Source organism: Rhipicephalus microplus, chromosome 7, assembly GCF_043290135.1.
Source record: "Rhipicephalus microplus isolate Deutch F79 chromosome 7, USDA_Rmic, whole genome shotgun sequence".
Taxonomy (NCBI): Eukaryota; Metazoa; Arthropoda; class Arachnida; order Ixodida; family Ixodidae; genus Rhipicephalus; species Rhipicephalus microplus.
The window spans coordinates 160,801,731-160,828,310 of record NC_134706.1 but is presented as its reverse complement, the minus strand read 5'-3'; the positions used below and the strand labels follow the sequence as shown (position 1 = coordinate 160,828,310).

At 42.9% G+C, this 26,580-nt stretch overlaps 1 long non-coding RNA gene across 1 annotated transcript in view; it reads right to left on the bottom strand.

The window, feature by feature from the left end:
- LOC142767120 (uncharacterized) overlaps nucleotides 1-26,270 on the bottom strand; it is a 34,145-nt gene extending 7,875 nt beyond the window's left edge. The window contains exons 1-2 of the long non-coding RNA XR_012884763.1: nucleotides 26,148-26,270; nucleotides 24,040-24,157 (exon numbers count right to left, since the gene is read on the bottom strand). This is a non-coding gene — a long non-coding RNA (uncharacterized LOC142767120). The remainder of the gene's footprint in view (nucleotides 1-24,039; nucleotides 24,158-26,147) is intronic.
- Between the last annotated feature and the right edge of the window lie 310 nt (nucleotides 26,271-26,580).

Here is a 26,580-nt window from a genome sequence, read left to right as displayed (position 1 = left end):
TCTCCAATGCTATTTACTGCGTGCTTACAGGAAGTTTTCAGAGACCTAAAATGGGAACAGTTAGGGATTAGAGTTAATGGAGAGTACCTTAGTAACCTGCGCTTCGCTGATGTCATTGCATTGCTGAGTAACTCAGGGGACATATTGCAACTCATGATTACGGAGTTAGACATGTACACCAACTTTGGAAGGGAGCAGCGCTTTGAGATAGGTAATTGTGCACTTCAAGTTGTAAAAGACTATGTCTACTTAGGGCAGGTAATAATTGCGGAGCCGAACCACGAGATTGAAGTAACTAGAAGAATAAAAATAGGGTGGAGGACATTTGGCAAGCACTCTCAAATATGACAGGTATATTGCGACTATCCCTCAAAAAGGAGGTATATAACAGCTTTATCTTGCCGGTACTTAGCTACGAAGCAGAAACCTGGACAATACAAAGAGGGTTCAGCATTGAGGACGACGCAGCGACCAATGGAAAGAAAAATAGTATGTGTAACCTAAAAAGACAACAAGAGAGAAGAGTGGATTCGGGAACAAACGGGGGTTGATGATATCATAGTTGAAATCAAGAAGAGGAAATGGACATGGGCCGGGCATGTAGCGCATAGACAGGAGAGTAACTGGTCATTAAGAGTAACAAACTGGATTCCCAAAGAAGGAAAGTGGGTTAGGGGGAGACAGAAAGTGCAGTGGGTAGATTAGATTAAGAAGTTTGCGCGTATAAATTGGCAGCAGCAAGCACAGGACCAAGCTAACTGGCAGGACATGGGAGGGTCTTTTGTCCTGCAGTGGACGTAGTCAGGCTCATGATATATATATATATATATATATATATATATATATATATTGTAACGACAATAAAAGAACTTCATTGTGCTCACTTGTACATGACCATCATCATCGTTCCTTCTCGCTGGTGTTCTAAGCCAAGGGAGACATCGTGGAATAAACGCTTCTGCTTGGTCTGCCTGGTGAAGTCTTCTTGAATCTTTCTGAACGGTTGAGCTGCGTAAAGGTACGGGCATCCTCCTACGTTCCTTTCCCACCTGGTGCTTCTATTCAATCTTTGCTTGCACCCATCCACCTCAACAGTTATGGAGATATTGGACCTAACACCTAGCCCTAACGCTACAGCCCCTATGCCGGTGGCTCTCCGCTCTTTATCAACTGTCACCAGCCCTGAGCACGAAACACAGATGTTCGCGGGTCTCCGTGGTGATGACTTCGAGATCTGGCTCAACCTTTACAATCGTGTGGGTTCAGCCAATTGATGGACGGAAGTGGATAAATCGAGCTACCTCCCTTTTTATTTGACTAGCATAGCCAACACCTGGTGTTCTAATCAATAAGCGAACTTCGTCGATTGGTCGACCTTTGCCAACCCACTGCGACAAATCTGCGGATGCTCATAGGGTCGTTCCGAAACCGTGAAACAGAAGCTGGCGGCGCGTGCTCAACTTGCCCAGGAGTCCTTCACTTCGTATATTGAGCATGTTATTGCCGTTTGTCACCGTTCGAACAGCGATATGACGGAAGACAAGCGTGTTCACCACGTCATTAAAGCAATCGGCCCAATTGCATTGAACGCCTTCGCGGTTGTCAATTCCGCTACGGTTGAATACATCATTTCGATGTGCCAACACTTTTACCAACTGCAGTCTTTTCGCCTTTAACAAGACAGCGATCCACGTTTTATGCCTCCACCTGTTTTTAAAAGCGCTTATCCACAGCATTATTCGGGAGGAACTTCGAGAGCTTGAACAGCAGCGGTTCACTGTCACCTCCACTACGTCCTCACCGCTCGACCGGCGGACTCTCGTTAAGCAGGAGTTGGCGCCAATGGTGGCACCGACAGCCCTGGTTTCTCTGCCAGCAGAGCTGATGCCCACACACGTCGATGTGGCATCCTGGACGACAACGGCAGCATAGGTTGCTGAAACTCTGATGCCCACATGTGCGCAGATTGCTGCAATTCCACCTGATCCCATGACATCTGGGTCTACTGACATTGCTTGTGGCCTTTTGGCTGCTGTGCTCGGTGAAATGACTTCTGCATCATCGTACCTTCATTGGCGTCAATCTCGTGCCGTCTGCTTTTACTACGGTATCCACATTTCTCGTTACAGCCGACGCCGCCAGCAGGAGGAACGAGAAGGTTATGTTGAGTTCGAGCGAGACTGGTTCCGAAGACCAGATTTTTATGCTCCAGACAAGCAGTACCGGTCTACGCCTCCTCCAGTGTCCCATCGTCAACATCAGAACTACCGCTCCCCCAGATGATGCTCTCCATCACCGTACCGCCACTCCACATCACCGCCTCGGCCCATCATCTCCTGTAATATTGAGAAATTTCCGGAAAATAAAGGAAGGCAGTTGTTTAAAACTGCGTCCCGCTGACCACGAAAAACACCTCCTGTTCGCCCAAGCAATATGTTCTCAGTGGCTCTTGGAGGTATTATTGTGCAAGATCTTGTTGACACCAGTGCAACCACTTCTGTTTTGCGTAGTGAGTTGTGCCCGCGGCTCTGTAAAGTCAGAACACCCTATATGGAACTTCTGTTGCATGGCACATATAACGCGCTGATTGAAACTGACGGACAGTGCATGGCTCGTGTTTTCATCGATGGCATACGACACCGCACAGAGATGGTTGTGTTGCCCACGTGTGTTCATAAACTTATCCTCGATTCAGACCTTCTATATTCTGCTTCCACCATTATATACTCTAAGGAAAACGTCGTTCACGTCACAATACAATGAAATAGATGCGACCATTCCAGTTTTGTCACCCTCGATTTCCCGTTTGGTCATTGATGAAGTGTGTGCTGTGCCCTGGTCACGAACACGTGATAGCTGTCGCATCTACCCAAGTAGCTGATGACGATGCACTGGTGGCGCCTACTTTTCGCCGCACTTTCCGTAGAATTTTTGTCGCCTCTTGCCTCTTATGGCTTTCCTGTGGCCGCGCTTTTCTGCCCATTTGTAACACAACTGCTGAGTTTATGCTGCTGCACAAGAAAATGAGAGTAGCACATATAAACGCCTCACCACTGAACTCAGTCGCGGCACTGTGCACATATTCGTCACCAGTACCAGCAGATATAGGTTCACGTCCTTTCTTTTTTCAGGCTGTCATCGGTTGAGACCTCACATCTGAACATTCCAAAGCACTATTGGCTCATTTAGCCAAGCACAAAGCCTGCTTTGAAAGCTGTGTCGCAATATTTAGTAAGATTTCCGCTGCTGTACACCGCATCGAAACCGACGGTTCTCGTGTGACACGCTGTCGGCCATATCGCATTTTGCAGTCAGAGAGAGAAATAATTGAGAAAAGAAGTGAACGGCATGCTATCGCGAAATATATTACGGCCTTCTGGGTATCGCAAGTCGTTCTAGGTGAAAAAAAAAGATGGCTCTATTTGTTTCTGCGTTGACAACCACGTGTTAAATATGATCACGCGCAAGGACCTATATCTGATGCCTTTATTGATGACACTTTAATTACACTCTAAAGGACAAAACCTTTTTCGAGGCTTGACCTACGATCAGGCTACTGGCAAATCCCCATTAACGAGGCTGACAAAAAAAAACTGCCCTTGCTACGCCGGACGGCTTTTATGAAGTTGTTGCAACGCCATTTGGCTTGTGCAAATGCTCAAGCCACGTTTAGGCGCATGATTGATGCTTCATTGTTGCCTAAAATGGAAGACCTGCCACTGTTATTTAGATGATATTATTGTTTTTCATCTACGTTTGCCCCCAACATCTTCAAAGATTAGATGAGGTACTTCAATATCTTTCCAACGTTGGCCTTCAGATAAATAAAAAAAGTGCACATTTGCAAGCAAAAGTATCAAAGTCATTGGTCACGCCGTTTGTAAAGACGGAATCCAACAAGATCCCGAAAAGATCGCAGCTGTACTACAGTTCACTCGACCTTTCGGCGAAAAGACGTTGCGCAGCTTTCTTGGTCTCGCTTACTAACTTTGTCTCTTTATGCGCAACATTGCTACCCTTGCGGCTCCGCTAAGTAAGTATTGGTCACTGGTGCTCCTTTTTCGTGGTCCAACGACTGCGAGTCTGCTTTTCAAATTTTGAAAGAATGCTGGACTTTCGAACTAGTGCTGCGCCATTTCGACGAGAAAGCGCCCACTATACTCCACACTGACGCAAGCGCACAAGGTATGGGAGCAGTCGTTCTGCAGTGTGATTCCACCTCTAAAGAGCAGGTTGTGGCCTGCCGACGCGGGGCTCAGTCAACAACTGGGCAACACCATCACGAAGCAGCAGTACCTAGCTATCGTCTGGTCGATACAGACGTCCCACCCGTATCTCTACGGTCGGCACTTCGCCATCGTCACCGATTACCACGCACTCTGTTGGCTCTCGTCATCTCGTCAGTGAAGAATATGTCAGGACGTCTAGGGCACTGGAGACTGCGCTTACAAGAGTACGGCTTCACCATCATGTACAAGTTTTTCAAATGTTATCAAGATGACGACGCTCTGTCCCGATGCCTACTTCCGCTCTCTAATTTTAACACGTCCACCGCATCGCCTTCAAATGACTCTAACACCCAGCTTGCCTCACAACACGCATCACTCGCCTCGCTGGACACAATGCAACTATCTTCGAGCTACGATTTATGTTCGCTTCAGGTGGCAAGTTCCTCCTGTCGGGCTTTCATGGATGGCCTACGCGGTGTCACTAAGGCACCGAACAGCTGCTTGTGACAGCTGCTTTGACAATTTTGCCTTCAGGACGGTGTGCTTCACCACTACATTTACCATCCCACCGGTAACAAGTGGGTGCCAGTTCTTCCCCACTGCCTGTCTGTCTTCAAGTTTTTAAATCATCCTACGATGATATTGCTGCCGGTCACCTAAGCTTGCACAACACCTCCGATCGCATCAAGACGCACTGCTTCTGGTCTGGCTTGTCCATAATGGTTAGCAAATATTTCGGCTCGTGTGCATCGTGTCAGCACCGTAAGCAACCCACATCCTCACCTACTGGTTTCCTTCAGCCTCATCGCTTTCTTACCACACCTTTTGAAATAGTCGTAATAGACTTGTATGGTGCTTTGCCGCTGACGTCTTCCGGTTAGCGTTAAACAATTACTGCTGTCGGCCATCTAATAAGATACGCTGAGAATTCGCCTTTTTGTTCTGCTACTACCACAGAAATTACCGAATTTTCCTTGCAGTCTGTTTTCTTGCGCCACGAAGCCTCTCGCGTTTTTTTTTTGAGTGACCGTGGCAAAGCCTTCATTCCTCAAGTCCTCAAGGAATTCCTGCGGGCGCGTAATACAATGCATAGAACCACTTCTACATACCATCCACAGACAAATGGCCGTACCGAGCGCTTCCACCGAACACTCTCTGACATGATATTTACGTACTTACATCCTGACCGCAAAAACTGGGATAACATTTCACCCTTTGTCACATTCGCCTACAATACTGCGATACAACGATTAACTGGCTACAGCACGTTTTTCCTTGTGTATGGCGGATCTGCCTCCTAGGTCTTCGAGACGGCATTCTTCTTTGCACCTGCTCCGAGCTGTACCTAACTCTCAGAAAAGTTCACAGCTTGAGTCATGTGCTGCCATGAAATCACTCGCAAAAACATGGTAGTGAGCCAAAAGAGAGAAAAGGTCGCCGTAACAGCAAACCACATGAATTCCTTTAATTCTGGCCTTAAGGTTTTACTATGAGCCGCAGTTCAAGTGTCAGAACTTTGCGACAAATTTTTTCACCGGCATGTTGGTCCATATACCGTTGTATGGCAGACATCCCCCGTTAACTATATCGTCACCCTGCTTCAGGCCGTCACTGACCGGCGTCTCCGCACCACACAAATTGTTCACGTCTCGCGCGTGAAGGCTTTTGTTACTCGTTGGACAGGTACAACTCAGACATGATAGCTATTGTGTATGGTCCTGCAGGGGGCAATATTTGAAGCTTTCAAACCTTTTTTTGATAAATTTCTACATTACGTATCGCTAAATAATTTTACAGTAGAGTGCGGAGAAGATTTCAATATCAATGTCTTGAATGATAACCCCATTGCGACGGAATTTCTGAGCACGCTTCGATGTACCAGATTTAGGAATGTCATTTCTACAGCAGCACGTGTTACACCATTAACTGTCTCGTGTCTTGACTTATTATTAACAAATAATAAAGCCGGTGTATTTCAGTGTAGAACAGTTTCATCAGATATAAGTAATCATTGCCCAGTATTTGTGTGTTCTTCACACAAGCCGAATATTAAGGAGACTTATCGAGAACCGTACGCAATGCAAACTGTAACGAACCACAGTTTAAATCTTTTAAGTAGGACACTAGTGATAATGACTGGTCTTTTTTTTTTCAACTGAGCCTATGTAGACGAAGCCTATCGAAAATTTCTTGCTGACTTTGTACATATAGCAAAACACTTCCATTCAAGCGAATTGAACTATCGAAAAAAATGTAAACCATGGGTGACCCCCTCTCTTGCTAGTATGATATGACATTAGAATAATCTTTACAACTTATTCTTGAAATCATGAGTGCTGACAGATTTGGCTGAGTTCAAAAACATGCGTAACCAGTTGAACCGGGAGCTTAAGCGAGCTAAGACAACTTACTACGAGACAGTGTTTGCTGAAAGTGCACAGCAATCGCCTCACGCTATATGGCGCTTAGTTAGTGATGTGCCAGATCGCGGTAAGCGAAACTCAGCACAAGCTAAGATTACCGTTGATAATATCGAGATCGCTGGTAAAGAGCTTGCGGATCTCTTGAACAATCATTTTTAGAATGTGAGTATATCAGTGAACACGCCTTTACAAACAGACTTTTTCAGGGATACAACAGAAATCAATTCCCCGACAGTTTTGTTCTATCACCAACAGATGAAAAACAATTACAAAACATTCATGAATATAAAGAACAGTAAGGCACTAGACATTGACAACTATAAAATAAAGCCGACGAAATATCTTTTAGATTGCATTGCTTCAGCGCTCAGCTGCATTTTTGTTTCATACTTGAGTCCGGTGTTTTTCCAGAAGATGTGAAAAGGAGCAGAGTGAATGTGTTGTTCAAAAGTGGTAACAGGAATCTGGTGACCAGTTATAGACCCATATCTATCATTTCTGCGTTTCCTAAAGGATTAGAAAAATTAATTGATGCGCGTATATCTACTTTTCTGCTCCAGAAAAATGATCACTGACTTTCAGTTTGGTTTTAGAAAAGGAAGGTCGACGAAGACAGCTTTATTTACATTTAAGGAAACAATACTGCAAACTTTTGAACAAAATCTCCTCACGTAAGCTCGTTTTCTTGATTTCAGCAAGGCTTTCGATTGCATTGATCATAACATTTTACTGCTTATGCTGGAATGATATAGAATCCGTGGCACGTCACTTCAATTGATAGTCATACTTTGTTGAAAAACGGACAGGAGTGCGTTCAGTTAAGCACTCTTACGTCATCGTATTTATTGTCTTAAATGGTGTGCCCCAGGAAAACGTTCTGGAGCTGATATTGTAGATAACTTACATAAATGATATCGTGAATATTGATCACAGTGTGAGTTTCGCCATATAGGTTGATGACACGAACCTACTTTTTTCAGGCCCTGACACAGACGAGTTTATTGTTCAGTGCAATGACTTATTGAACGAGCTTTACTTGTTGTTTACCAAAAATTTATTGAAAATTAATCCACATAAAGGAAAAGCCAACGTATTCCTAGCAAAAACAAAATATTTTCATCAACACCATCGTATGCTTACGCAGGTGAAGACAATCTTTTTGTAGATGAACATAAAATTTGTGGTGTCACGTTTTCATCAACTGTCAGCTGGAACCAACACGTCATTGATATCTGCAAAAAAATCTTCTAGTGTAGTTGATGTGCGAGCTCGTTGCACACATTTCTTACCCGCAAAAGTGAAACTGGAAGCGTATCAAGCTTTTTTTTCCCACACTTAAATAACTGTACTTTGGTGTAGGCAACCACGACAAAAGCTAACATAATGAATGTTCAGATCATGCAGATGAAAGTTATTAGATATGTAGCTAATTTAGATTATTTGTTATCCGCACAGCTTGTCTGTCCGGACTATACGGTAATATAAAGTTGGCTATAGGCCTACCATTTGCATTCTGCGATTTTGCTTTTCCTCTACCATTTCTTTTAAACAATTCGTTAAAAATGCCGCATGTGTAACTGCAACAAATGTTTTGTAAACTACAAGAAGCAGTGATGCTTGATTTGTTCTGAGGTTTCGCAATATTTACCAATTTCCAACACTGCGATAAAATTTAGCAATGATTTTTAACAAATACAATCGCGTAAACAGCTTTTCATTACAGGAACTGACATCTTTTTTTTTAAATATAGGCTAAATGTTTGACGTTGTGAAATGTGCTGTTTTCGTACGATTTCATTTTTTCTTTCTGCGTGTGCATGCATACTATACCAAACAGGTTGTATGATGGAAAACATACAGCAGTAATATTGTTCGTATAATATTGTTGTCTGACATCTGATGTACATTGTATGATGCAGGTCATACAAAAGAGGGAAATTTTTATATATCTTGCATAGTATGTCACCATTATCTCTTTCGAAAGAGTCATATATATATATATATATATATATATATATATATATATATATATATATATATATATATATATATACATATATATATATATATATATATATATATATATATATATACATATATATATATATATATATATATATATATATATATATATATATATATATATATATATATTATATGAAAGTAGATACGCTTTCACATAACAACTGTTTATTATGCCGACGTTTCGATGGGAGCACCGTCTTTTACAGGGCATAATAATATTTACACATGTTCGGTGTCTTCTTATAGCCTGTCGAGACAGGAGGGAAAGCGTCAAAAGAAAAGTAAAAAGAAAAAGGAAACAACGAAACGGGGGGAGGCCCGTTAAAGAAATCTAGGGGAAGAAGCAAGACCCACATGGTGGAATTAGAAAGTGGCAGCATCTCAACAGAGTAGGGCGGTGGTAGACGAACAATGCCATCATTGTCAACAATACCTCCCCCGCACAAACTATATATATATATATATAGTTTGTCTTGCATTGCACCGCATTTTCTTATTGTAACGCCAGCTTGAATTAGACGTTTTCGTCATCGTCCCAACAGCCTTGTTCACTGTTCTCGTCAATCTGTGCATAAACAGCTTTTACAGTGAACCTCTCCAGAATCTGTCTTTTTCTGGGAAATAAAAAAATGATTTAATTTGTTTGAACTTAGGATGGTCTCGACAATTTGTAGCCTAGATCCATGCTTTCTCAAGTGATAGAGAATTTTACTGCTCGCAGCCTGGTGTCTATTCTTCAACTATCGCAAGGGTCAGTACTATCACCTTTATTATTTAATCTACTACTATGTTCCAATCCCATACAGCAAGATGGAGAGGTCTATGTGTATGACGATGGCATTGCATTTTTCGCTGAGCCAATCAACAATCACGCACTTTGCCAAACTCTGCGAGCATAAATGAATAGTCTCTAAACATGGCCAAAGGATATTGTCTTATCCCTCAATATTAACAAAAGCGCAATCGTAGTTTTTGCACGAAATGCCCCAGTGCAAATTTCACTATTGTGACAAGATGTCATACGTCAGGCCGAGCAACTCAAGTAACAAAGGGTAAAATACACCGAAATGCTTAACTGGAGTCCGCACATAGCAAACATGAGCCTGATAAGTTTTGGCACTACATAAAAGATAGCAAGAAACCAGTTACTCAAATATCAATTGACGGGAAGCCGGTGACAGATAAGTGTGAGATTGATCAACACTTCAACAACTATTTTCAAAGTGCATTCTCTAGCGCAACTGTATGCGCTTGTGACGGCACATTCTCCAAACAATTAGATACGAGTTTTGTATCGTATGCTGGGGTATTTAATATGCTTCTTAACTTGAAAACTAAGAGTTCTTCTTGTCCCGACAAAATCCCTAACATATTTCTCAAGCTATATGCCGAGCTTCTTGCAAACTTTCTTGTAATTTTGTTTCGTGTCTCAGTCATCAATGCGCAACTGCCAATTGACTGGAAAACAGCCCGGGTTGTTCCTGTGTTCAAGAAAGGTGACAGGACAGTTATACAAAATTATCGTCCTATTTCAGTAACATCCCAATGCTGCAAACTTGTGGAACATATTATAGCCAACTGTGTTCGTGAATTTCTAGAAAATAATGCTGCACTAACAGAACATCAGCATGGCTTTCGAAAAGGGTATTCAACGATAACCCAACTAATAACAGTAGTTCACTCGTTCGCTTCATCTCTTGATTCTAATGGCCAAGTAGATGTAATATTTCTTGATTTTAGCAAAGCCTTTGACAAGCTTCCACACAATAAACTAATCATAAAGCTTAGAATTCTTGGCATCCCTGAACACTTCATCAGATGGATGTCTGCTTACCTGACTAACAGGAAGCAATATATTGACATTGGAGGTGAACGTTCTGAAAGTTTGGCAGTCACTTCAGGAGTGCCACAAGGCAGTGTCCTAGGCCCCCTGCTTTTCTTGGTTTATAATTATGATATTGTTAGCGTAGTAAGCCCTGGTATTCAAATTCGTATATTTGCAGACGATTGCGTATTATTCAAAGAAATTCTTCACCTTGATGATCAGGTTGAGTTAAATAGCAATTTAAATAACGTATTGCAGTGGTGCGAAAAATGGGGCATGGTTTTGAACGCCGATAAAACCGTACTGCTCCCTATAACGCGTAAAAAAGCACCCCTGTCTTTTACTTACCAGCTTGGTTCTTCGCCACTTAGGCAAGTCAATAGCTATAAATACTTAGGTGTTACAATAACAACTACCTTATCGTGGAATAAACATATATATATTATTTCCTCCTCTGCATTCAGAAAACTTTGGTTTGTAAAACATAAGCTTCATATTGCCCCAAGCAGTGTTAAATTACTGGCCTATTATTCTTTAATTAGACCTAAATTAGAATACGTGAGTGCAGTATGGGACCCACACACTCAAACTAACATCAAGTGCCTGGAAAGAATATAAAGGAAAGCCATCCGGTTCATTTTTAACAAGTTCTCACGAGTCGACTCTTCTTCTGAAATAATGAAGGCCAATGGCATTTCCCTTCTTAGCACACGCCGAAAACACATAAGAATTGACCTTTCTCTTCTTTTGAACCACAAACTTGCGATTGACCCATCGCCGTACCTGCGATCGTTATCAATCAGAACCACAAGGTATCATCATGCCAAATCTCTAACACCCTATTACTGCAGGACAGACGCTTATAAGTTCTCATATTTTCCACGCACGCTCTCAGATTGGAACGGAACAACTCGGGCATCCTCAGAGAATCTATTACTCCTTCGCTCTAAATAGCATTGTCCTGAAAATTCAGGTTTTCGATCTTTTATAACAGCGCTTTTTTTTCTTTTCGTTTTTCTTTTTCATCTTGTATGTGCTGTACATATTGTATACTTATGTATTCATTACTTTCTTGGCTTGAACGGTGAAAATATTTGTGTTTATTGTTTTGTATTTATTATGTATTTATTTTTACTCCAATCGCACGACATATGAAGTATGAATTTTTGATGTTTTTTCTCTTTTGTCGGGTACATGCGTTATTATGAAATAATTTGCTATGTCGCTCCTTGTGTTCACTATGAGTGTATGAAACACTCACCCCAAACAATCTGTATGCCACTTCTTGTTTCGACCATGTCCCCGTGTAACTGCCCACCTGCTTGGACCTAAAGGTCTGCAGTATGTATTAAATAAATAAACAAATAAATAAATAAATAAATAAATAAATAAATAAATAAATAAATAAATAAATAAATAAATAAATAAATGAGTGCTGAGGCAGCACGTGCCGCAGGGATGTTGCGTAGGCTCAGTAATTATCGTGACGGATTGCGTAGAGACGTTCTCGTAATGATTCATTGCATAAACATTCGACCGATAATATAATTCAGCTGTGTGTTGGTTTCTGGCACTCCGGCTTATGAAGTTCGACCACTGATTTAGTTTAAACGCGTATCGTCACAGTTATGCCTGGGGCTACCTAAATATGTTGCAAAAAATATCCTATATGAAGAATCTCGTCTGCACTTCCTCATCAAAATATTTCATATTATTACTGTAGGCACATTTCTAAAATTCTTTGCATCACCCCAGAGGAGGTCACAGTATGTGTTCACTAATCAGCAGGCCTCATTTTGCAACCACCAATAGCCTAGATTGCGGTGCCCTCAAGCTATTAAATGAGAAGCATTTCTTAGCGAACTTCGGCGACCTTCAGCGTATCTATCTATCTATCTATCTATCTATCTATCTATCTATCTATCTATCTATCTATCTATCTATCTATCTATCTATCTATCTATCTATCTATCTATCTATCTATCTATCTATCTATCTATCTATCTATCTATCTATCTATCTATCTATCTATCTATCTATCTATCTATCTATCTATCTATCTATCTAGCCACTTACGTTTCGGTACTCTCATGGTCACCTCGTTAACTTGGCGTGAACCAAAATTAGCGCACGAGGGTAAGATCATTTGAGGAATATGACGTGCTGGTGAAGACATGAATGATGTCAAAACCTCGACGCATGCATCGGCAAACACTTCCCGTGAAACAGTGGCACATACCCACGGGCTGGTATGTGCTGCTGGTATGCGAGTATGTGCCACAGGTGATTGATACTGAGTATCTACCCAGGAACAACGAGAACAAACATGGAAATTTTTAACGCGCGAGCGTTAAGAAATACCCGACATCAGTAGTGTTGATTCGGCGAATGCAAAGAATAAACGTCAGGGCCCCACTGGAATTGAACCCAAGCATTCTGCGTGGCAATGAAGTATTTTACCACAGAGCTACCCCAGGTCTCGGAATTACTTTTCGAATAGACGCTAATTTTTGTGAAACACCAATAGTGGTTGCAGTGCTGCCTACCCAATTTTATAAACATTACATATGTACTCCTTCGATACAGCCGTTACGTCAGGTTAGCGTCAACTGTGGTTAGTTGCCATGCGCTGAACTTGATTCATGTAGCAGTGTCCATATTCAGCATGGTCGTGACCATCAGCGCTTTATATGAGCTTCCGGTGTTGCTAACACGCATGTTAGAGTTGGCATCGTTGTGCAAGTGCAAACAACTGGGTATATAAACATCTGCAACACTTCAACATATGTCTATGCTTGCAAGATTTGTACATATATTTAGTGTCATTTCGTGGCATGTTGCTTAAAAGAAAAATTGTAACACGGTCACATTTCCTCCACATGCTTCGCATAACGTCTATTCCCAGATATTAGGGAGCTGCCGAATTTTTTTTTACACAGAAACTTTTAGACCACTTAACGTGTTATTATTTGGAAAGTACTTGTACTCAATATTGCAGAAGCATTTAAGACTGAATTTGATTACAAATATCTCAAAAATGCGAACGATTTATCATATCAGTATCTAAATGGCATTTTGGAATAGTACTTAGCCAATCTAGAAACATCCACAGTAATAGCCACTGATGCTTCCGTTTGTGAGGAGAAGGTAGGCGCAGGAATCGTATCATGCTCTCTAGACTGGACATTCTCATTTCGATTACCCGACTTTACCCCTCTTTACCTAGCTGAGATGCTGGCAATAACCCTAGCATTGCATAAATTGACCCAAGGTGTATCAGCGGTGGTTCTTCTAACAGACTGTCTCTCTGTCTGCACTGCCTTACGCACACCCAATTTTTCGCGTAGCTTGGAGATATTCTACTCACCCATTCTTAAACATGTGCGACTCGTGTGAGTATTTTGGGTACCAGGCCATAGAAGGTTAGCCCTCAATAAGCATGCAGTTGCACTAGCTATATCTTCCTTTGATGGTCCTATTTAGCCTTTTTTACCTGTGACTGAATATATCACAGCAGTGCGTTTTTTTAAAACGTAAAACGGCCAATGACTTAAAAGAACCTCCCTTGATTTCATGAGGCTATCCACAGCTAAAATTCTTTTGGAAGAACAGGCGGTGTACATCAAGAATGGAGGAAGTAGGGACTACACGGCTGCATTGCCCAGTTCCTTTATTGAACTTTTCCTTCAAATGTCGGGTCAGGCGCAATCCCCTTTATGCCTTCCCTGCAATGAGAGTGAATCTATAAAGCACTGACTTTCCACATGTGGAAGATTTAAAGGTCAAATGAAAAGACTACTAGAACAACCCCTGCGAAAGTTGGAACAAATCTTGTCGCTTCCGGGGATTCCTTCGTTCGACGCGTTAGCATTTGGTGCGTTTGGCGACACAGCAGCGTTTTTAATGCTGTTACAAATTTTTTTCAAGAGTCTAAAAACAGAATGTTAAACGAAATTATTTTCTAGGCACATATTCTTTTTTGGAATGTTTTAAAGTTGACTAGGTGGTCATTTGCTCTTCCACACAGCGAGTAGTCTATACCTCAGGCTATCACGTTTAGAATGCTTCAGACCAGGTTCTATCCAAGTCTATTTTTCCTCAGCATAGTCTCCTTAAACGCTTTTGACTCTACTTGTCCTGATTGTGGTGACGTTCGTGACTTCAAGAATATGCTTTGGCGGTTCCCCTCGTTACGGACCCAAGTCGGCTCACAGAAGAGGATTGGGTCCCTGCCTCGCGAAGTTCAAAGCTACTACCCCAACTACGGCCTGTCCAGTGAGCCCACGATGCGGTGGTCACACTAGGCCTCACCGTTCTTAGTGGGAGCCGCCCGCGATATTGCTCTTAAAGAGTAGCGTTTCTCAGGACCCAATAACCTTCTGTGTCTGTCTCTCTGTCTAGTAGCTAGCATGCATGGTTAAAAAATACTATGAAGTGAGCAAAACAAACAGCATTCTTGGCTCGGCCTCGACATTTCACAGCGGTATCTCAAGCACACATTTCCGGATGTTCTTGAGAGGCACCAAGCCAGCCAACGGTCGAGAGTGAGGATCTAGCAAAGGGGAAAGTGGGGTGCAGGGAGGAGAGAGTTAATGGTGGAAGAAGGAGTGGCAAAGCACTGCACCTAATCCTCCTACACTCTCTCGAACAACATGTTTCTGTTGCTAGGGGCGAGGTTAAGCATGTGCGCCCGCAGCTGTTGCTCTCGGAGTGGGAGTGAGCGCGGAGAGATAACACCAGCCGGCGCTCGAACAACGCTGCGGACGCCGCGGCCAACGCTGAGTGCCTGGCATAGGCCGACTAAGAAAGACATTCGCCTTTAGCAAGGTAAATTAAACGCCCAGTCAACTGCAATGCTTACACGCAGTGACCACGTCACTCACCACTGTAACGAGCATGAGTGCTCATGGTTACCAGCGGTTTTCTAGCCATATGCACGCCCCTTTACCCTATAGTTTGTTAGACTCAGCTAGTGCTTTATAAAAAGACTGATATTTATAAAAAGAATGACTTTGAACAAGCTGGTGGTAATTGACTTTGTGTGGTAGTTCCGTGTTTGACATGCAGTGTGCAGTCAGCTATCCAACATGCATAGGTCATCACGGTTTTTCTAGCTGTTATCGTCTTGCAACGCTGCTCTCAAATTGTTCTTTTAGCCGTCCGATGATTGCGCATGGCGACATGGCTCATGTTAGTATTTTTTCATTCGGCTGAATGTTTCGGGCCGCACCTGACAGGGTGGCGCTTCATGTCCGCGGAAACTGCCACCGGCCATCCCGTGGTGGATCTGCACGTACACCAAACACGCCAATGTTCTTAGTGGATCTTAGACTTTTTTGCTTAGGGCAGGGTTCGTCGTTTGCCGTGATTTATAATTATCGAATGGGACAATCGATAAGGGCAATTTCTGTCAAAAAGACATGGTTAAAAAAGCTGTAAAATGATAGGATGCAGGTTGGGTTTGAACATGGACGCTAGTGTGGACGCGAATAAAGACGAGGCTGTCGCCAAGTACAGGCAATGAGAGGACGAAGAAAAAATAGGAAAATGATGATTGCCCAGCGTGAACTGCAGATGAGAATTGCCGGCCTGGAGACTGCGTTGACGACTGAGCAAGAAAAAAAACAAGGGCTATGAAAGAAAGGCTTAGGTCAGCCGAGGAGGCACTAGCGAATGTGCACAAAGAAGTGGCTGGTGGAGAGACCGCTAGGTCCCCGGCACCAAGAACGGTTAGGAAGAAAGGAAATATTGGTTTGGAAAAAGCAGGTTCAACCAGTTCAATGGTCATAAGACCCAGCTTTCGCGAAGTAGGGGGGGGGGTAGCATGGGACAAACAGCCGGCGTCACAGGTGAAAGTAACCTTCGGGCGCGGGACGCTCAAGCTGAAAATTCACAGCACGTGATAATCGCCGGGGTCTCGAATTTAAATCGAAGCGCCGAAACAATCACAAATAGGGTAAAAGTGAGAAAAGTAGGGACGCTTCCAGGACGTAAGCTGGAAGAAGTCATGAGGCAAGTGACCTCAAACCTCGCAACTAAAGCTGATGGATGAGACTTCGTGATAATTGAGGGCGGTTGAAAGTATGTTCTGAATGAAGATTCGGCAAGACTGGTGACCACACTGGCGAAAGAAGTCGATTACATGAGTGGTATTTCTCCTCAGGTAGAGGTAGTGATGTGCACGATACCGGAGGTACCGGTGCGTGACGGCCACCTGCAAAGGACGGTTGTCAACGCAAACAGAGATATGGCAGATGAGTCAAGAGAAAGGATTTGAGGTAGTGGAAATAAACAGAAAGGTACATACGTGGGGTGGTTTTCAACGAGACAGAATTCTCTTCGATAAGAGGCTATGTCATGAGAAGGGTTGGTGACTTGCCAGACGCACAGTAGCTTTTTGGGGTGGGGGGTACGCAGGCCCTTCGGGGGTCCAGGACTAGTAACAAGAAAAAAACCAGGGCGACTCCTTGACAGGTGGTATAGGCTGATACAATTCCAAAGTTGTGCCAATACCTAAGACAGGTAGAGTACAGGGAAGAAAATGACGTAGGCACGAGGGCCGAGCCAATTCAGACGTAAGGTGCATCAACATGCAGAATGGCAGGAATATGATGAAGTGTGGAGAGATAGAAGAACAGTTAAGGGAGGAGAAGCTGATGGTATTTGGGTTTGTAGAAACACATCTTAGGGACATGGAACAATCACCTAGAAATCCGGACTACACATGGAGATATTGTAATAGAACGGAATGGAAGGCAGCCGAGAAGGGGATGCTATTGGGGCATTCAATCATAAAAGTACAGACTGGCAAAAGGTTAAGCCAGAGTGCAGGGAACATTTATGGCTAGAAGAGGAACTCACAGGGCAGATGACGCTGCTCGGTTTTGTATGCTAGGGGACAGTGGCGAAAGCATAAAGGAAAATAAAAAAAAGGTGCAGTGCATTGAAAACGACTATGACGAACTAGGAAAAGACTGCGAGATAGGTATAATAGGGGATATGAATGAGCACATATAATATATGGATGGGTGTACTTAACCAACAGGCCGAATGCTAATGGATATGTGTGAAAGGAATGATTTATTTATTTGCAACAGCACCGAGAAATGCGAAGGGCTGATAACATAGGAAGTGAGAGGTCTGGAGTCGACGAAAGATTATGCAATCATGTCACATAGGATGCATGATCGACTAAGGGTGATGAACATAGAATAATATAGTTCCAGATTCTTAGGCAGTGATAACAAACGTATCAAGCTGAGTTTTGGAATAGAAATGAAAATGAAAAGGAGGCCTTATGAGCAACGACACGGCAATAGTTATTCAGAAAGGGAAATGAAAATAGCAATTAAACAGATTGAGAAAATAATCACCAAGGATACGAAAACAGAGTGGACGTACACAAGTCTATCTCGATTTTTTGAGTTAGAGCTTGCCAAAGCATGCGTCAAATCAACCGAAAAAAAAGACACAAACGCAGCAGCGGGTGGAATGAGGAAGTTCGGAGAGCCATAGTAAGACGTCAGGAAGCCTCCAGGGAACACAGGTACGCAAAACAGAGGGGTGAAGTAGAAGATGATGTCAAAAGAAATTGGGATAACTTTATGAGCTGCCGAAAGGAAGCGCCCGAACTGATTAGTGAAAAGATTATAAGAAAGAAGGCCCGATGGATGGTGGAAGTAAAAGAAAAAGGACAGAAAGTTCACTGCAATGTTTTGTAACCATCTCAATTCTTCGAGTAAGAACACAAACGTGGAACAAAAGTTTATAACAACAGTTTATAACAACAGTTAACAGTTTATTTCAAGGGGTTAGGCTAGAAGGGGTTGAGGCAATGAAATATATAAAAACAAGGATGATCGAGAAATATAAACACCAAGGGAACGCTGCATGCACCGTACCAGATGAGGATGGACCAATTAGATCAGTGGCCTCACTGGGACAACGAGAGTGGAAAAAGGCAGAAAAAAGGGTTCTTAATAGCACATCAAAAGACCCTGACGGCATCCCAATCCTGCTAATACAGAAACTAGGACCAAATTTTAAGCAAACATCAAGGGAGACAGCGAGCAAAGCAATAATGAATGGTGAAGCTCTCAATGGGTGGAAACTAAGCAGGATGAGCATGATCGATAAAGGAAAGGGGGGCAAAGTTGATATAAACAATTACCGTCCTGTGACAGTGACATCAGTAACATCAGTGACATCAGTTTGCAAGCTGCTGATGCAGATAGTAAAGGAAAGACTGCAGACATGTGTGGAGAATGAGCGGGTGCTGAGAGAAGTTAAAAAAAATGGCAGCTTATCCACGGATTGAATGGTGGATAGTGGGGCGAAGCATCCGTCTGTCTTTTCGTTCTTGCTTCCGTCCATTCATGCGTGCGTCTGTATGGCCGCCCGTGCGTCCATCCGCCCGTCCGTGCGTGCGTCTGTTCGTGCGTCCACACGTTCATCTGTGCGTCCGTTCCTGCTTTCGTCCATGCATCCGCTCCTGCGTCCGTCCATGCAGCCATCCATGCGTCCGTCCACGCATCTGTCTGTGTGTCCGCTCGTCCACCTATTCAACAGTCAAAGTACCACCATATCGCATCTTTCCGTCATGTATTCCTCATATAGAAGCACTGCCATTCAGCGGACATTCCAAGGACTGAACGACAGGAGGCACACGCACACTTTCTTACGGCTTGCGCTTCGTGTCTACCTCCCACCTATAACCACCTCGAGTTCATGGTATATACTAGTTCACTGTATTCATGGCACTGCGGCCAGACGTTCGCTAAACCTTTCTAAAACCTAGGAGGTTACGCCCAGTGAGTATAACGTAGCAACCCTTTCTTGTCTTCTGTGCGTTGTTGAACAATAAAAACTCGCAGCGTGCGCGTTAACTAAAAGCCGAATTCTCCTGTCTCTCATTCCCCCTTAGCAGCCATTGGCATGTACATTGAGCACTGTCTTTTATCGTTCAACAACGCACAGAAGAAATCACTCACCGACACCACCTTGGAGGTCGAAATATAATAATGGTTAAACACTACTACTACGGCCACGAAAGACGAACGGGTGCCGCTATAAGGAGCTTCGGGTTCCATAAACGAAGGAGGTGGCAGGCCAATACCTCGTTTTCCGTATTGTAGGGTATCTAAATCGCGGAAAAAGAACACAGGCCCCCGTGGCTGGCATTTCTAGATGTCAAGGGAGCTTACGATAGTGTGATTCAAAAAGACTTGTGGATAATGCTGTACACGCTTGATGTGGAAGATGGAATAACTAATATTCTAAAGGACATCTATAAGAGTAACCAGATAGTTAGCAAATGGGAATAACAGGTAACTGAACCTATAAAGATACAACGCGGGCTTCGAAAGGGATGTCCCTTGTCACCTTTGTTATTTATGCTGTATCTCCAGGAACTAGAAGCCAAATTAGGGGTTAGTCGACTCAGCTTCAGCCTCTATTTTGCGAAGCAAGAAAAACACATTGAACAGTCATTACTAGCATTGATATATGCAGATGATATAGTAATATTAGTCGACAGCAAGGACGATATGCAGGGATTGATAGGCATCTGTGGTAAAAAGGGAGATCGGTTAAATTTGAAGTTCCGCCAGAAAAAATCGTCAATCATGATTTTTAGTGATAACAAAGGCAGTGAGCATAAGATACAGGAAGTGATGCTACAAATAGTGGATAATAAGAAATAGTGGGCCGGGTGGATAAATAACGAGGCTGAGTACCCAAGGTAGCACGAAAGACACGTAAAGACTAAGGGTAACAGGAATGCAGCTGTAATGAAAAATAGGGCATTGTGCAACTACGATAGGTATAACGTTGTGAGAGGGATTCGAAAAGGTGTCGTGGTGCCTGGTTTGACGTTCGGAAGTGGGGTCTTGTGCATGAAGTCAAAGGTTCAAGAAAAATGAGAAATTAGACAACGTGGCATATGTAGACTTGCTTTGGGAGCACACCGTAATACCCCAAATCAGGGGGTACCGGTGACATGGGATAGATGTCGTTTGAGTGCAGACAAGCCTAGCGCCAAGATAGAGTTTGAGGGTCGATTGAAGAAAGTTGGAGAGAAGCATTGGGCTAGAAAAGTTCTCATCTCCTTGTACATGAAGAATGTTGATAATAAATGGAGGAAGCGAACTCAAAAATTGTCAAGCAAGTATTCGGACAACAGAAGAATACCAACGCAAATTGAAACATCGGTTAAGAAGGTGAAGGAAACAGAGATGCACATGTAAAATATTGTAATGGTTAAGAAATTATCACTGGGCACCTACCGAATTTTCAAACAGGTTTTTGAAAAGAAAAAATCTGCTTTTGGAGGGAAGACGGCAGTATTGCAGAAAAAGACGTACCAAGCCAAATACGAAAGCACAGACACGGTTTGTAATGTGTGTGAAGAAAAGGTAGAAGTGACTGAACATTTCAAAATGTCCTGTAAAGGACACCGCCCTATGGTCCAAGAAAATGGCGCGGAATTTTTCAAAGCATTGTGGTTTAGAAAGAGCGAAGGCGAAATACACTTCAAACGGGTAGAAATAACCAGGAGGAAACTATATGATTTGTGGCTATAATCAAGGCACGAATAAAATTAAGTCCTTAAACACATAGTGATAGTACTTAACTTTATGGCTAGGTGGCGTGAGCTACCACCCGATCTAATGGGCACAGCTGGATACATCCATCCATCGATCCATCCATACACTTCAGCGAAGTTCCCCCATGTTCATGCAGAGAAGAAACGCCCCGCCCGTCTTTAGCGAACGATAAAAGGCTCGAAGGAGCAGGAGGAGGATCTCTCAAGCAGCAACTACGACTTCTGATCTTTGATCTTACGAGCGCAGTGCTCACTGGCATGCGCGTCGTCTGACTATTTCGACAGCCGTGAGTGGGCGTAGTGTACCCATCTGCGTGCTGCGTTTTCAGCGCAAAGAGACTGTGTGAAAATTGTGCATACAGAGGTCTTAGTTTCTTACACTAGCGTTTTGTAGAATAGTGTGAGACTGCATTCAAAAAAGGTGCCAGCGTCACCTTGTATAAAATCACAATATTCTTGCTTTCTAATTCATTGCTTCCCACTTCCGATGAAACTGTTATGTGCGAAGGAGCTCTTTTACTAGCCTGTGTAACGCTGTCCCTCCGTACACAGCACCACGAGCAGTGCCAGGTAGGTCAAGTCGCAGCTGCGTGCTTACGTCACTCTTTCACCCGCAGCAGCTGCTGGCTCTCCACCCGCTCGCAACACACCTCTCTCGCTTGACCGTCTCCACCACCGTAATGCTGCACTGCAGGTTAAGTTAAAAAAACTCTTTCGGCTCAATTATCCGTGATGAAACCTATACGAAACCAAACCCACCTTCATGTGTCTTTGCATTTCAAAGAAACGTTTACTCGAGTAAGTGCTACACCGAGTTCTGCTTCAAACCGGTCTTGCAGCAGCCATGCCGACGCCCATTTCAGCGGGGTCAACGCCATTCGCACCGCGGCTGCTTCTCCGCCCTTCAGGGTTCCCTTTGGGCGGATGGTCCATCTTTTTTTTTATTGAGAAGCACTTCTCAGTCGCGCAATGTCGTGCTTCGGCGTCAGCGACGGTGCCATTCACACTCCCACTGCGCATTTTCGTGTATCATGCCACATGCTCAAGTCTCGTTGCGGCACAGAAGACCCCTGCAAAACTGCCACTCCCCTGCCCCTTTTCCACCTCACAATGCTGACGTAGGCAGCGTCTACTAGTGCAAAAATGGCTGCTCGCGCTGCATAACCGTTGACTGGCCACCCCATATATGTAGGCACTGGATCGCGCGTTCGGAATCAGTTAAGGAAGTATTTACCTGTTTCACTTGTTGTTGCAGGCAAAGTTTCTCCTTCATTCAATAAATAAGAATAATAAATAGGAAAGAACAATGTAGCATTCTCTAAACACAGCCAATTACGCTGCATTCACGCAATACCATCCCACTCGACGAACTTACTCAAGTTTGCCCCGCGAGAACATGCGGGCGGCATTTTCCCCGTTACCCCAGTCTCATGAATCGGTCTCGCATTCAGTGCCTGTCCTAAGTAGACGCTTTCATTTACAACTTCTATCTATATAAGTAAGTTTGTGCTCTCGTGGCCTTTTCATAATCAGCATATGCACGAGAATTCGGTATAATGCGGTGTGAAGTAATGAGGAATAGAAATGGCAGGTCATAACATGAAAATCTAATCACTACATGCAAGCCACCTTTTTGTTATCGTGTTATGTATTGCAATTACATATGTACGTTATTTGTTGTCGCCATTTATATTTTGTTGGCTTTCATAAGTGTTTTACGTGCATATGCCAGACACTCAAAATTTGTATAGCTGTACGACAATTCAAGCTACAAGCCTGCTAAAAACTTCATATCTTAAGCTTCATGCGCTGGTTCATGGTGATATGCTCTCCGTATATCTCGATTGTGGGCTGTTTGAAACAAAAGTAAAAAATCTAGATGTGAACAGAATAGAAAGGGCTTACTCTTATCTATGCTTGTTGCTGTCTCAGCGCTTGTCCCTGTCTATCTTGTCGCGTTTACGTTTCGCACTCTTATTTCAAACACTCATGTATCACCTACTTGCCCGATCAATCATTTGGACAAATTCATTGTGGAGTGTTTTCGACAATTTTTGCTACCAAATTACCACTCCTGCCAAATTACTCATATGAGATGATAGCAGCGCTTCATAGTTAAATAAATATTCAGATGGAAAAATGAATAAATGGACCACGAATTGCAACGATCAAACGCTAATGCTCTAATCATTGCACTGCACGTTAAGGACGTTCATAAACCATTTGTTCTGAAACTGAGAATACAGGCCAGAGAAAGTCGAGAATAACACTAGGCTGTGAAACCACGATTGCGAGGATTGCCTCGCCGCGGTGGCCTAGTGGCTGAGGTACTCGGCTGCTGACCCGCAGGTCGCGGGAACAAATCCTGGCTGCGGCGGCTGCATTTCCGATGGAGGAGGAAATGTTGCAAGCCCGCGTGCTCAGATTTGGGCGCGCGTTAAAGAAACCCAGGAGGTCGAAATTTCCGGAGCCCTCCACTACGGCGTCTCTCATAATCATATGGCGTTTTTGGGACGTTGAACTCCACATATCATCAATCACGATTGCGAGGAGATGCTGTCTCGCTATAGAAATGTTTTTACCGTGGTGTCAAATGGAGAGAACAGAAATGAATGTGCCGTCTTCTCTACTTGCCTCGCACTTGATCATAGCGCAGCAAAAAAAAAAAAAAAACTGAACATGAACTTCCACCCATCAGCCCAATTTAGCATTCTGATACTTTCTCGCACTTAACATTTCATTTTTCATCGACATCACAAGTTTAATTTAGAAACATTGCCAGATTGAAATCTTCTTGTTGCATAAACAAATGAAATTTGGTCTTAAAATGAAAAAGTGTTGCACAAAAATATCCATATATATTCTTTTCATGGTCACACTGTATGCAGAAAACGTGTGATTATCTAGAGGAGCGATATGCATTGTCAAACTTACCTCGCGTTGACGTCGAGAGAGAGAGAAGTACAGGCCGATCAGGTATCCTAGGATGGTGAGCACGCCGAACACGGCGCAGTCAGCCGCACCCAGGCTTTTCAGAGAACTCATTGGAACTCTGTGGTTTGGCGTAATAAATGTTTTGTTTGTATTTTGCTACGATCTTCAATAAAAATTATTTGCTAAGGATTTATATTAAAAACTGCGCTCCTACGTGACATAGCTTCGTCATCTTTATGGAATATTTGGACCCATGTAGTGTCACAGAGTCGCACTAGTCTTAGAAGCTGCCTCCACAATTTCATTGAAACACGCGTAATTTACAAAGTAACAACTTTTCTCAAACTAATATTTCGCTATTTAAAACAGCGCCCCAAAAAATTTCTTGAATAACGGCTACACAGTTAAAATTCAACAAAAAGATCTGTGGGTACCACATAACCGTTTCTCATCATGTACCGTTATATACAACCATCTTTTGCATTAAGCTCGACTTTCGTCTTTCGTAGCTTTTGTTGACCATCCACCACCGCGGCAGCTTGAAACGAGTAACCTTTAGCGGCAAACGTGAGCGGGCAGGACTACGTGCCGGTGTGGTGTATTATGTCAACGTGAAAAAAGAGATGGTGGAAATTATCTGAACTTCTTCGCTACTGCGTTTCTCGAACCTTCAGTAGCTTTCGGGACAATAAAGTCTATAAACCAGGAGGCCTTGTTTTCGATCTTTTGTCTTGTGAGTGAAAATGTTTGATAAAAGTGCGTATGGCGGATAGCAAAACTTAATATACGACGAACATTGTTCGTAATTGACTGGGGGAACGCTTAGGAACGCAAAAAAGTAACATTCTTTCTTGAGCGCCATACGCAGATTTTAATGTGGAAAGGTTTACTATTTTCAAGGCCACAGTAAAATAAGGATTTAGTGGATCTCTAAGCAAAGAGCGAAACATTATTGGTTGTCGCTTGCACCGTTTTTCATACATGATGAAGCAAAGCAACACAAAATTGGGGGATTCCTAAGCTGCCCTCGGAAGAGTTCAATGCGATAGCGATATCCTGTTCCTACTGTGTTCTTTAAACACTTGCTGCAAGAAATCTTTTCAATCTTCCTATGCAGACACTACGCGACCATGAAGGAGTAAGCGCAGTAATCTGTGTGCCTTTTGTAGCGTTTGACCAGCTTTATACTATAAAGGCATTATGATAATCACAATTTCTGATGCCCGGTGACAACGTACACATCTACTAAGCATTATAACTGCATTATTTAATGTTGCACTGGGAAGCATGAATCAGGCTGCGTGTGTTTGGCAAGCGTGAACATTCCTTTGGCTATATTTTCAAGCCGAGGAAGTTATTTCACTGTATGCACAACCAGACACCTGGCTGTGTAATGGAACACCCGCTGCCACGCAAAAGACCTGGTTTTGATCCCCCCTTGGACCCAGAAGTTTTATGATTTATCTTTTCTGCATGTATCTCAATCTGTTTGTCGCACACCAGTTCATGATTTTTCATGGACAGCCAAAAACGCTGACACCACGATTTCTGCGAAAAGAGCTCAAATACTTCACCTTTATTGAAAGTTTCAGGTACGCAAAGAGTCGGTCTGTTTATGTGTCTTAAAAATTTGTAGTTTTTGGGAGTACACGGCTGCCATAATTGCATTTAGAAATAGTGCTTCAGACATAATTCTATTGTAAGAGTAGAGTGATCTCATCTAGAGAACCAATTTTATTCTTCTTTTTGACTGACTAGTGCAGCGGTACAGCACAATGGTTATGCGGTTTGTTGCATATTGACCGATAAGCTCTAGTAACAGATAAATACTATTGCGGGATCAACAACACAACGAGAAAAACGTGATTCTTTTCCCATATAATTTAGTTGTAGATTTCCACAATTTAAAAGTAATTTTACTTTCAATATTTGTTGCAACAATGCCAATAACCGTATAAGTGATGCTTCACCATTTTGCCCAAGTTTAAATCATACCCAAGTGTAAATAAGCCTTTTGTAAGCTCCATGATGCCTGAGGTTCCAACGATTGCAAGAAAATGGTTTGATCGGACCTAACAGATATTGTAAACAATGTTATGTTTACTTACCCTTTTCGACGCGGCGATTATTTGTTCTTCCTTCACTGTAATGGGATCACCTGCCTCAGTAAGTCATTCGGTTACAGTAAATCAAACGAAAACAAAGGTGCCAAAACTCCACGTGAAAGTAGTCTCTCAACGCTACTGAGTCACTGGCAACTCGCTTAAAAGAAACAAAATGTTTTCGACTGTTATTCCAGGGCTTATTTCTTTCGCGGACACTGTACCGAAACAAACCTGCTATAAATGCACTTCTCTCGAAGCACCCATTTCCGGTATGCGTTACGTGCGTGCGTGCGTGCGCGCATACGTACAACATACATACATACATACATACATACATACATACATACATACATACATACATACATACATACATACATACATACATACATACATACATACATACATACATACATACATACATACATACATACATACA